General features: G+C 34.9%; 1 pseudogene; it reads right to left on the bottom strand.

The window, feature by feature from the left end:
- Positions 1 to 215: 215 nt before the first annotated feature.
- On the bottom strand, positions 216 to 4,947 carry LOC150034497 (uncharacterized; annotated as a pseudogene).
- Between the last annotated feature and the right edge of the window lie 6,415 nt (positions 4,948 to 11,362).

Below are 11,362 nucleotides of genomic sequence, written 5' to 3'. Positions count from 1 at the left end.
ATCTAAAGCAAGATTTGAAAGAAAAAGACAACACCAAAAGGTTGAATAAGCACAAGCTTTTTACATTGATAATCTGAGTTTTGAATAACATTACAAGCCATTTTATAAGCCAAATGGTCGTGGATGCAAGAAACTGAAAATTCATTCAAATACAATTAATTGCAAATTGTAGAAAATAACACTTAGAAACTTGAAACTTAATTGCATACTATAAGTCCAAATGAAAAACTAGGAATGTAGAAAGTCTTTAAATTGCCTTAAATATCTCCTCTAGAAGGTGGCAAAGTAGATATGCACGTTTGACAAGGTTTGACATCACATTTCCCCATGTAGTGCACACTTGACAACATTTTCTTCACAAAATCTGCACACTTTTTTAGACCACCATGTTATCTTCCAAACTATAGGACTTTTCTCATGCCATCTTCATCTTCTTGACTCATTGAACTAACATTATATAAAACTTTGGTCTCAAAATTATTTGTCGGTTCTCGTGAATTTGCTAGTTTTTTAAGATGTAGTGTGAATGCCTTTTGAATCTTCTTTGCCTTGCTTCTTGTAATTGGTTCTTTAGGTACATGCAATGGTTCAATGGTTGAAGTCATATCATCCCCCCTTTCTTTAAAAGGATTTGTCCTCAAATCAAGGTCTTCTTTCCCTACATCAAAAGAAGTCAAATCAGCCATATTGAAAGTAGAACTTACATTGTACTCACCTCGAAGATCCAATTTGTAGGCATTATCATTGATCTGCTCTATCACTTGAAATGGACCATCTCTTCTTGGTTGAAGTTTAGACAACCTTTGATCTGGAAACCTTTCCTCTTGTAGATGTACTCAAACCCTATCACCGGGTTTAAAAATCATTTTCTTTCTCCCTTGGTTCTTGCTATTGACAAGCTTTTGATTCTTCTTTTCAATCCTTTCTTTGACTTCTTTATGCAAATTTTTGATGTATTCTGCTTTTGAAACAGCTGCATCACTAGTAAACATATTAGGTGGCAAGGGTGACAAATCTAACGGAGTTAATGGATTAAAGCCATACATAACCTTAAAAGGTGAACAATGAGTGGTGCTATGTATTGCTCTATTGTAAGCAAACTCAATAAAAGGTAGAGTATCCTCCCAAGACTTGAGATTTTTAGAAATTAATGGCCTAAGCAAAGTTCCCAATGTTCTATTAACCACCTCAGTTTTGCCCATCGGTTTGTGGGTGACAAGTTGTTGAAAACAAAAGCTTAGTTCCCAACTTACCCCACAAAACTTTCCAAAAATGGCTTAAAAATTTTGCATCTCTATCACAATGGTCTTAGGAATTCCATGCAATCTAACCACTTCCCTAAAGAAAAGATTAGCAATGTTAGTAGCATCATCTGTTTATTACATGGTATGAAATGTGCCATTTTACTAAATCTATCAACTACCACAAAAATGCTATCATGATGTCTCATAGTCTTTGTTAGTCCTAAAACAAAATCCATCCTAATGTCAACCCAAGGTCCACTAGAAACATCTAAAGGTGTGTAAAGACCATGTGGTTGTGTCTTAGACTTAGCCTCCTTACATTTGAAACATTGTTTGCACATTTTGTTCACATCCTTTCTCATTTTCAACCAATAAAAATGTTCAACCAACATGTTATATGTTTTAAATTCCCCAAAATGCCCCATTAGTCCTCCCCCATGAGCTTCCTTCATAAGCAACTCTCTTATGGAACACTTAGGAATACAAAGTTTTCCTTTCCTAAAAAGCATTTCATCAAACACAATATAATCATGCACGTTTTTCCCTTCTAAACATTGAATATACACATCATGAAATTCAGATGCCTCTACTTTGTACAAATCAATCATGTGTTTAAAACCAAGAATTTTTTCACTAAGGGAAGAAAACAATGCATACCTTCTTGATAATGCATCAACCACCACATTATCCTTACCTTTCTTGTAATGAATGACATATGGAAATGTCTAAATGAACTCTACCCATTTAGCATGCCTTTTGTTCAACTTTGTTTGGCTTTTGAGGTGCTTCAAGTTTTCATGATCCGTGTGGATGACAAACTCTTTTGGCCACAAGTAATGTTGCCAAACTTGCAAAGCCCTTACAAGTGCATGTAATTCCTTATCAAATGTGGGGTAGCTAAGTTGTGCTCCATTTAGCTTCTCACTAAAGAACATGATTGGCCTCTTTTCTTGCATCAAAATAGCTCCAATCCCTATCCCACTTGCATCACATTCAATTTCAAAAGATTGGTCAAAGTTAGGTAAAGCAAGACAAGGTGCATTAGTCAATTTATCTTTCAATTCATTGAATGCATTTTCTTGCTTTTTTTTCCATTCAAATTTCACATTCTTTTTAATAAGTTCATTCAATGGTGAGGCTATGCTACTGAAATCCTTAATAAACCTTCTATAAAAACTAGCCAAACCATGAAAAGATCTTACCTTGGTTGCATTGGTAGGTGTTGGCCACTTTCGAATAGCCTTGAGCTTTCATCAACTTTCACTCCATCCTTTCCAACAACGAATCCTAAGAAATTGACTTGGTCTAGACAAAAGCTACACTTTTTAAAATTGGCATAAAGCTTTTCTTCTCTAAGTTTAAGCAAAATTGTCTTGACATGTAACATATGTTCATTCAAATTTTTAGAGTAAACAAGAATATCATCAAAGTATACCACAACAAATTTTCCAATGTATTCTCTCAAAACATGATTCATTAGCCTCATAAAAGTACTTGGTGCATTGGTAAGATCAAATGGCATAACAAGCCACTCATAAAGACCAAATTTTGTTTTGAAAGCCGTTTTCCACTAATCTCCCACATGCATTCGAATTTGATGGTAATAACTTTTAAGATCAATTTTTGAAAACAATTTTGCACCATGTAATTCATCTAGCATGTCATCCAATCTAGGAATAGGATGTCGATACTTTACCGTTATTTTGTTGATGGCTCGACAATCAACACACATCCTCCATGTTCCATCTTTCTTGGGCACTAAAATGACTGGAACCGAACAAGGACTCATGCTTTCTCGAACATAATCTTTATCCATGAATTCTTCCACTTGCTTTTGAATTTCCTTGGCCTCGATTGGATTGGTCCTGTATGCCGCCATATTTGGAAGCGTTGCCCTGGGTATGAAGTCAATTTTGTGCTCAATTCCTCTTAAAGGAGGTAGACCCATAGTTGCATCTTCATGTGGAAACATGTCATTAAATTCCTGCAAAAGCGATTTAAAAGCACTAGGCAAACCATCATTAGAGTTAGGTTCAGTTACTAAACATATTCCTTTGCACATAAGTACAAAGTTTGGTTCTTTGAATGAAAACATATTCCTCTCTTTCCCCTTTCTCATAACCAAACTCACACTTTTTCTTTTTTTTTCCTCAAAATCACTCTTTTTTCTCTCTTGGTTTTCATTCACCTTTTGCCCCTCACTTTTCACTTTTTTTTCACGCTTCTCCTTTAACTTACTTTCTTTTCTCCTCTCTCGATCCTCAAATTCTTTTCTTTTATTTTCTAATTTCACTTGATCGCATTGCACTTCATATGGAGATAATGGAAGCAAAGTAAACTTCTTCCCATTCAAAGTAAATGTGTACTTGTTCAACAAACCATCATATGTGACTTCTCTATCATATTTCCAAGGTCGACCCAATAACATATACGCCACATGCATAGGTACTACATTGCAAAGAACCTCATCCTTATATCTTCCCAAAGTAAAAGAAAAAAGAACTTGGGAGTTTACTTTCAATTCTCCTTTGTTTGTTAACCATTGAAGTTTATATGGTTTTGGATGTGGACAAGTAGTGAGCTGGAGTCTTTTTACAAGAAAACTACTTACAACATTTGTGCAACTTCCACTATCAATCACCAAGCTACATGGGGTTCCTTCAATCAAGCACCTTGTGTGAAATAAGTTCTCCCTTTGATCAACATTCTCCTCCTTGATTTGCACATTAAGTACTCTTCTTGCAACTAAGGATATAGAGTTACCTTCTTCAATGTACTCATCATCAAAGGCTTCGGATTCTTCCTCAAGTTGGCCACCTTGTTCATCACATTCATCTTCCGAATCAATAATTCCATTTCTTATGACCATGACTTTTTTATTGACACAATCTTTGCTCATGTGCCCAAATCCTTTGCACTTCCAACATTGAATGGAACTAGATTTCTCTCTGTCCTCCTTTGAAGCTTCATTCTTTTTAGTATAGGTGCTCCTGGTTTCCACTCTTTTAGGAGCCACAAACTTCCGTTTTGCCTCACCCTTATTCACAAAACCATCCTTGTTCCAAACATTAGAATTTGAAAAAGTATTAGCTTTAGAATTATACGTCTTGGAATGTTCCTTTTCTTCTCTCAATTGTTCTTCAATTTTGATTGCATAGTGATACATATCTTCAAAGTATAGTTGAGGATATCTATCAACGATATGAACAATTTCTCGATTTAAACCTCCAAGGAATCTAGACATGGTGTCTTCTTCTTCTTCTTAAATATTTGCTCTTTCTATCAAAGTTTCCATCTCTTGATAATATTCAGCTACACTTTTTGTTCCCTGCCTCAAAACTTGCAATTTAGTTCTCAAATCTCTTTCATAATGTTTTTGAGCATACCTCTTTCTCATGGCTTCTTTAAGTTCTTCCCAAGTTTCAATGGGATCCTCCTCTTTCCTCCTTCTCTTGGATTTGAGATGTTGATACCAATTTTCTGCATGGTTAGTGAATTCAGCAATGACAAGTCTCATCTTCTTATTCTCACTGAATGTGTTGCAATCAAACACATGTTCTATCTTCTTTTCCCATTCCAAGTATGCCTCCGCATCCGACGTTCCACAAAATGGTGAAAATTTGAGCTTGACTCTACTATCTCTATCTTCATGGATTCTTTCTCCTCGTCTAGGGTGCATATTATTTCTTCCTCTTCCTCTCATGTTTCCTCTTCCTCCAATTTTTCTTTCTTGTTCAACTAAGTCAATTACTCCCTCATCTTCTTGTAAGACTCTTTATTGTTGTGCCCTTCTTTCTTGCCTATCTTCCCTCATCATTTCCATCATGCCTTGAATGGCTTGAAGAATAACCATATTAATATCTTATACTTGTGATACTCCTTCACCCTGTGACATTTTAAAGTTAGTAATAAAAGGACCTCACCACACTTCTCACAAATTTCACTCAAGAACACTCATGTTTATCATTCAAGGGTAGGCTTTTAGTACTAGGTCAAAGATGTAAGGGTTGGCTTATATTTTTGGTGCAATCTCACTAAAAGTTTGATAAAAAACCAATTCAAAATGATCAACTCTCACAAACTAAGACTAGAGTAACTAAACTTAGGCTAAAAATAAAACAAATCTGGATTTTGTTTTCCTCAAATGAATGACAAGAAACTTTCATGTGGTTTGGATCTTTGATTTCTTTTCTTCTTTTTTTTTTCTCTTGTTTTTTTTTCTTTTTTTTTTTCTAATGTTTTTTTTTCCATTTATTTTGCTGATTTTTTTCTTTAAGATCCAAGCTGATTTGAAGAAGTTTTGAAGACAAGTTGTAGTATGTCTTGTTACAAGATGTAAACAATTGCTATGGAAAAAAAGTGATATAAAATAAATTGAAACAAAGTAAAGATAACACCTCTAAAGTCGGCTAAGAACGATGACTGAATGCTCTGATACCAAATGATAAGCGTCCGCGATGCTTGTTGGATGCAAAGCTAGAGGATCTTCTAGGATCCTTGCAAACACTCACAAAGAAAGCTACTTAGATCGAACTTAGAATCTATGATGATCACTCTTAGATCCTAAGACAACTTACTCCAGAATTAGTTTGATCAAGACTAATCTAATGAATTGATTTAAATATCAAATCTAAAGCAAGATTTGAAAAAAAAAACAACACCAAAAGGTTGAATAAGCAAAAGCTTTTTACTATTGATAATCTGAGTTTTGAAGAACATTACAAGTCATTTTATAGGCCAAATGGTCGTGGATGCAAGAAACTCAAAAGTCATTCAAATACAATTAATTGCAAATTGTAGAAAATAACACCTAGAAACTTGAAACTTAATGGCATACTAAATTATAAGTCCAAATGCAAAACTAGGAATGCAGAAAGTCTTCAAATTACCTTAAATATCTTCTCTAGAAGGTGGCAAAGTAGATATGCACGTTTGACAAGGTTTGACATCACATTTCCCCATGTAGTGCACACTTGACAACATTTTCTTCACAAAATCTGCACACTTTTTCTGACCACCATGTCATCTTCCAAACTATAGGAACTTTCCCATGCCATCTTTATGTCATTCTCTTTTTGACTCATTGAACTAACATTATATAAAACTTTTGTCTCAAAATTATTTGTCGGTTCTTGTGAATTTGCTAGTTTTTTAAGATGTAGTGTGAATGCCTCTTGAATCTTCTTTGCCTTGCTTCTTGTAATTGGTCCTTTAGGTACATGCAATGGTTCAATGGTTGAAGTCATATCACCGTGTCCCTACCAACTCTCATAGGCATACTTCTATTACTTAATCTGTTTCGTTAGGAGTAGGAGCAACACATAGCCCTTAAACTTCATTATTCTTTTATTCTTCGTCGCAAACACATTACTTCATAACATTTAGCTACAAGTCCCTGAGTTCGACCTCAAATTACCCCGAAAAACTTGCGCTCTCGTTATACTTGGCGAGAGAGCAAGAAAACTTGTGGCAGGAATGTATGGTCATCGCGTAGATTCTTAGATGCATATTGCATATCCCTTAGTCCAACGCATGACCAGCGATGCATGGAGAATGAACGCATATCATAATATAAACGCATATTTATTAACTCCATTTTCCACGCATCAGTCACTTTTAGAGTGACACGAAGTGCCGCATGAACCTTTTGGTGTGAACAACTTGAGAACGTGAAAATTTTAAAATCAAAATATCATATTTGATTTTAAAGTGAACAACTTCCCCTATTCACCAAAATCTTGATTCATGTAAACACTTTCTGTATGGAGGTCACTCCTAGGGTGACACGAAGTGTCACATGAATTTTTTATTGTGAACTCTTAGGGACGTGAGAGCTAGAAATAATCATATCATATATGTTTATTAATCTCCCACTGAAGCGTTCTAACATATCATATACGTTATCTGATTTTCATTGAAGTGTTCTAATAGCATATCATATATGTTATTAAACTCCCACTAAAGTGTTCTAATATTAAACAGGGTATACTTTTCTTAGGTTTGTTTCGGCTAATTAAACAACCTAAATCTAGGTGTTTATCTATGTATAATGTTTATAATTGGATTTAACCTACGATGTCTAGGTGATAAACCTGTTTTAAAACTTCACATCGCTCACGTATTGCTCATAAAACCGGTTAACAACGCTAAATAATTCGGCCATAATCCCCACGTAGGAGGTGTTCCATAGTTTGTCAACTTAAATACCTCCAGCCTTCGATAGGATTATATACCGGTTGAGTTTGTATCTCGAGTTTTATAAGTTTAACGACCTATTTTAACTATTTAAATGAATGGTTAACTTACGTGAGCATGCAACTGTTCTTTGTTATAGATTTTAAATGTCTAACCCAATTTTATAACAACTTACAAAATTTAAGACATGCTAAACATCCACAACATACATCAAAGGCATTTAATATTTAATATAACATTTACATTAAAAAAATAAACCCTAAACATGCATACAATATATTATAACGTTTTATAACATACTTTCAATGCATGTAACATCTTCCTTTGGTGGGATTTTAAATCTACATGACATACTGTATGCACATACCAGATTTATTTAACTATAACATACATCACATGCATAAATAATTAAACACATACTGATACGGTTTTAGTTTTTGCATTTTCAAGCAAACAAAAGCCTAACAATTACAAAAACAGCAAGAAATAGCTCCAAACTGCTTTCGGACCGCTCGAACCACTCCAAACTGAACCCAAACAGCTTGAACCGGATGTAAACCACTGAACTGGACCAATCAAAACCCTTTTGAAGCTGAATCGAATGAAGTTTGAAGAAAAGTGGTCAAACCGGTCGATCCTCGATGGTCCTCACTCAGTCAACGGGTCAAACTCGCCAAACCAGTTCAAAATCTCGCTGCTCGTTGAAATCTCGCTCCAACTCGATCTCTCGCTGAAAGTCGATTGAAGAATCTCGCTCAAACTCGATCTCTCGCTTTTCGCTCGAACTCGATTCAAAATCTCGTTCAAACTCGATCTCTCGCTCGAACTAGAAATCTCGATCAAACTTGATTCAAAATCTCGCATGAACTCGAAGGCTCACTTGAAATTTCCATCAGAATCTCGCTCAAAATCAAATCTCGCTTGAAACTTGATCAAATCTCACTGCTCGATCACCAAATCTCGCTGGAATTATGAGCAGCATTGTAACGCTCAAGGGTAGCGTCGCAATGCTACTTGGGCAGAAGCTCACAATCTGAAATCTGCAACTTGGCCTTCTTCACTTCTTTCTTAAATTACAACTTAATTTCAACTCTAATGACTCCAAATAAATTATAAACTCTTGGCACACATATAAGCTCATTAAATAAGAGCAATAACAAATTTAATCAAGGAATCAAAGAGGATTTAAATGCCAAAACTCATAAAACCATATCAGTGTACCATTTTCATATAACTCATGAAAAAAACACCCACCACACCAAAATTTAACCAAATTTAATGCTTAAATGATGCTCTGATACCAATTGTAAGAGTATATCAGTATGCAGTGGAAGAAACAAGAATCAATAAGCATTTTAATTTATCAATTTTGACTATAAATAAAGCATGCTCATATAATAACAAGAGGGTTTCAAGTAATACCACTGTAGAACCTCTTGAAACTCGAATTCAGCTGCAAATCTTCTCTAAATCTCGTTGTGAACCACCTCAAGATCTTCTCTACTATTCTCTTGGAGCTTTAGATTGAGTTGTGAGACTCAAAATAAGCTTGAATGAAGGGAATTTGGAGAAGAACATACTGCTACACTCACTTGAAGAACACCTTCTTCAACTTGAATTTTTCAGGAAAAACTCTACTGGTGCATGCTTCATTTCCACTTCAATCGTCTCCATTTATTGCAGGACTATCATGCAATGGAGAAGGCTACATAAGGTGCAGCTCATGCTTGGTGAATTGAAGCAAGAGTCAAGTGGGTTTAGTGTGAACAACTTGAAGGTGTTAGTGGAGAAATCCAACATTTTCTTTTGTGTTTTTCCAAACTTTTCCAAATCTACAAAATGATTTCAAAAATTGAAAATATGATTAATTTTACAAAATTAATTTCATAAATTAATTTTCTAACAAAATTAATAACAAATAAATAATTAAACAATTTAATTAGTTCTAATTAATTTAATATCAAATATTAAATTAGTTTTACACAAATTTCACCTTCATAAATTTAAATTATATTTAAATATTAATTAAATTCTCCAATTCCATTTAATTCCAAAATTAAATGTGTAATTATATCACATATAATTACTAATCCCCTTAATTCTAATTTGATCCTTTCAAATTAACTTATCATGATACCATAAAGCTAATTCATTTACGAGCTAGTAGGGGGACATCGTGGACCTTCAGATCATGGGATCCAACGATCCAAGATTAATTGGCTAAACTCATTACACCAAATTAACCCCCATTCGTTAACTAATGGGTCACTACACTAAAGCTCATAATTACACTCCCTTCACTGTAGATATATTATGTCCACTCGATATAACCATGATTAGTAAGTTAACCTTTCACAGGTTGTTCGTAATAAAGGCTGGGTCAAATGTCTCTCCCCCAAGATTACCTCTTTTTCCTTATGTCCCATTGATCCTCTAATGAATAATTGTTTTGTGATCCAATCAACAACTGAGTCCCTTTCAGGCCAATGAGAGGCTGGGGCCCCTTGTTCAAGACTCGGAGTCAGCATTTAAGGGAATAACCTCTCTACTATCCCTAAAAGCGGGTAGGAGTGAGTTCCATCTTGCACTCTATGTCCCCAGCTATCTATCCGATCTTACCCCTGAAATGGAGGTTTATTGAGCCGATGCTGTTGAGCCAACCCTCACCTATGCAAATTTAAGGATAATCCCAAATAAACAGGAGTTCATAGTTTGCTTAGGATTAAGGTGAAATTACCTAGGTCATCGCTTTGAAATAGTCATTCTTAAACAGTAAACAACTTTATAAAGTAAGAGGGACTGATTTCGTGGTCCGATCTTGTACAAACCCATTGCATAGGACGACCACATTCCTCATGTCATAACATGTACGAATTAGGATCACATCGTCTGTAGCACTTTACGACTCTTTGTAACAACTACAGAGTGGGCCACATCCAATAGTGTTACCAGAATAAGACACCCAACCTCATTCATATACTATAGATCATTTTGTCTATTTACTCGAACCTGATCCACTTTTATGTCTCCACATAAAGTTCAAGTACTCATGTAATAGTCATGGATCTTTTAGTTGATTGGATTTATTTCTAAAACAAAATAAGCAATACATATATTCAATAACAACTTATTGAATTTTCAAATTAAATTTTATTGTTTACGAACCACGAGTTTTAGGACTTAAAACCCAATATGACCTAACACATGATGCCACAAAAAGCACTCCTGATTTGTCACAACCATAAAATTTTTTGATGTACTTGAGAAAACAACGAGCCAGAGATGCTTAGAATGGGATACATGTCATTAATGCATTTTCCTGTATAGAGAAGGGTTAGTCAGTGACTTTGTCCTTAATGAGGAACTGGTCAGAGTAAAAAACAAAAATGGAGTTATTGTCAAAATAAGATTTACTAACAAAAGGGATATTAAAGGCTAATTGAGGAGCATGGTACATTTTAAATAAAGTAAAGGAATGGGAAGGAGTTGAAAGAGTACCACTTTAATGTTTAGAGCTTGACCATTGGCAACGGTAACCGTTCTCCTCATAATTATAATCATAGGACAAATTCAGGTTGGCCAAATCGTTAGTCATATGAGCAATGCATCTGCTATCAGAGAGCCAAACATTACCAATAGGAGTTAAACTTTGTGAGGACATTATATTGACGTCCATGGTAGCTAATTGAGTAGGAGGATGACATCCTTGAGAGGATAAGTTCATTAAATTATAGCAAACCAATGCAGTATGCCCAGATTTACAAATTTGATAATAGGTTTTTCCTCCTTGCTGGAAGTTAGTAAGATTATTAGTACCAGAAAAGGCGCCCAATAATCTGGATTATGGATTAGAGCCACTATGAGGTTATTTGACTCACCAACATGAGTTGAGTTGAGTTGGTATAATATACCAACTCATTGTT

Source organism: Benincasa hispida, chromosome 8 (genome assembly GCF_027475165.1).
Source record: "Benincasa hispida cultivar pf3 chromosome 8, pf3_genome.v1.1, whole genome shotgun sequence".
Lineage (NCBI taxonomy): Eukaryota > Viridiplantae > Streptophyta > Magnoliopsida > Cucurbitales > Cucurbitaceae > Benincasa > Benincasa hispida.
This window is presented reverse-complemented; position numbering and strand designations above follow the sequence as displayed.